This window comes from Macrosteles quadrilineatus, unplaced genomic scaffold (genome assembly GCF_028750875.1).
Source record: "Macrosteles quadrilineatus isolate MER2022 unplaced genomic scaffold, UCM_ALF_1.0 Scaffold_8__2_contigs__length_117827958, whole genome shotgun sequence".
NCBI lineage: Eukaryota > Metazoa > Arthropoda > Insecta > Hemiptera > Cicadellidae > Macrosteles > Macrosteles quadrilineatus.
The window spans coordinates 68,795,493-68,798,280 of record NW_026542601.1 but is presented as its reverse complement, the minus strand read 5'-3'; positions in this window follow the sequence as shown (position 1 = coordinate 68,798,280).

Genomic DNA, 2,788 nt, shown 5'->3' with positions numbered 1-2,788 from the left:
ATTTAAAAAAAATGTCGGGGGAGCCCTCCAGTAGCCCTATTGACGAAGGTCTATCTACGACACTCCTTTACAGTACTAATATAGCACTTAATGGTCTTTTTCAAACAATACCAATGTAGTAAATAGGCAAAAGTATCGATGACAACATTTTTATATTTGTATGATATCCATTTAATAGTATCATATAGTTATGTTTGTTACATCCTTGAGCTTTATTCTATTCATTTTTGCTTTAAAGCAAACAGAATCTATGATAAATGAAAATCATTGATAAATTACGAGCTCTATTATATTTATTGTTTGTAAAAACCCACTAGTATTGTACTTTAACATAGCTTTATTGTATGTTATGTTTTTTTATTTAAATATAACATTCTCAACTTCTACCCCTAAATATGCCGATTCATAATGTTTATTACAACTATGATCGAAAATTTAGACATAAGGTCAGCACAAAGTATTATAATTCACGGGACGATTATGACAATATAAAGGTTTTTAATAAAGAACGGATTGTAAAAATATATTGATCCGTATCCGCGTCAGAATAATATCAAATCAGTAAAAAAAATTGTTACAATAACATAATAATGTACCAATTCAATATTTAATGCTACAGTATCTAAACACTTGAAACCTTGATGGAGAATCAAATTATTAGTCCAGTGTGGCGGTAAAAAATATACCCTATCATCAACGATCCCGCTGAACATTTAGTGGCAAACATAAGGGATAAAATCTAAAATAGGCATATTCTGATAACATTTTTCAATCCAATTATACCATCAACAGGAATACTATTACATTAACTTAAAAAAGTAGTGGTAAAATTACTTTTCATTGTTTTTTAGTTTAGAAATCCAATTCAAATTATTATAGTGAGAAAGTTTGGATGCATGGATGAATGGATGCATCCACTTGTCTTACTCAAATTATAACACATTTGAGTAAGACATATTTTGAGAACACTATCATGAATTTTTTACTCTTTTAGTTGTGTATGATTTGTTCGTGGCCTGTTTGCAATGGGAAAAAGTTTTATTACTCGCAGAAAAAAGATTCGCGCATATTCTAGCCAAACAAATAATTCCAAAATTTGTTTCTGTTGCAAGCAATTAAAATCCATTGGGCGTGATTAAAATCCAAATGTGAACGATGATAGATTTCAATAATAGCAATTAGACTCGCTCTGGACACAGCAGCGCAGTTCGGCCTTGTAGAGGAAGAGCGGCGCGCATGGAAGGGGCGGTGCGGGGTGACAGCGATAACGCCATTGTACCACCAACAATATCTCTCTCTTGACCTTGAGCTCGGTGACAGAGCCTTGCTCCTTGCTAACTTTGAAAAACAGAGATAGAGTAGGTAAAGTTGACTTTGATTATTTAATTTGAAGGGATTGGTGGGCTTTGTGTAGTGTTTTTAAAGATGCTTGGGGTGTAAGATATAATCTAATACCACAGTTAAACTTTTAGACAACTTATATAAGCAACTAATTTCAAAGAGTATTTTTCCCTTGTTTGTGACTTTAGTAATCAATTCAGTAAATCGATCATTTAATGTCGATAAGGACGGGTACTCTGTTAGTACTGATTAAAATAAAAACTAAATTAGAGGAACCAGAGCATATTTTAAGGAATTTCCACTGGGCGACAGTGGCACCGGACTTACTGGGGGGTCTGGGGGGAATACCCCATCAAAAAGGGGGGTCCGAGGGTTCCCCCCTGAAATTTTTGCATAAATTAAGGTGAAATCACACATTTCTACGTATATTTTAATGCATTTTTCAATTATATTTGCTTGCAAATAGTCCATTTAATCTCACTTAATTACGTATTCTAGAACGTTGTAACAGGCCAAGGCTCCCTTCACAACCTCTTGGGGCAAAATCATAGCTCAATACCCTACTCTAAAATATTTACCTAATGTTACTTTTTAAATTCCGATAAATTTAAAATGTGGACCATTAAAAAAATATGCCGGCACCACCCATAGTCACTGGGCGACAAAATCTCAGGACTGGGTGACACTTGTGTCGCCCAGTTAACATGTTATTGTATGCCCTGAGAGGAACCATACTACTCTTGCAGCGTTAAAATAATTATAATATCCAAGAAATGTTCAAATCTATGATATTGATTGAGTAATCCATTATCTTGACTTAAGGCTTCAAACGTTCAATGGCTCAAATTAAAGCCTATAATTTACTGATTATTTTGAGTTTAAAACATAGAAAAAAAAACATAAACAATACTAGAAGTATTGATTTTCAATCATAGAAAGCCCGTATATAAAGATTCATGTTAAAGAGAATACGAATTTCACAATATATTCTTATATGAACTACATCATGTGAAATGTTCACAAAAATCCAATATTTTCCAAATGTAACACACTGTTACTCATAAACAAGGAAGTAGCTTTATAAAAAAAATCAACTTAAAAAAAAAAGTTTTAATTTGCAATTACATGCTGAAATCACAATAAAATACAAGTTGTCAGATAGAAAATACTATAGTTAATTTTAATAAGGGAAAATATTGGGGATATTTAAAACAGCGGATTTGTATTTGTTAAAAGAAAATAGTTCATGCTTCCTAAATGTTTTCTCTAAATCTAATAGTGTCTGAGATAGCAACGTTAAAATAAAAACGTTCGAACCACTGCAGTTTCTAATTTTATATTAAGGGTATAATTAAAAATTACTCGTACAGTAATCAAATAAACAGGGTAACGAATTGAAGGATAGGTACAACTATACTACAGTATAAGGACGCCAAATACGCGTAGG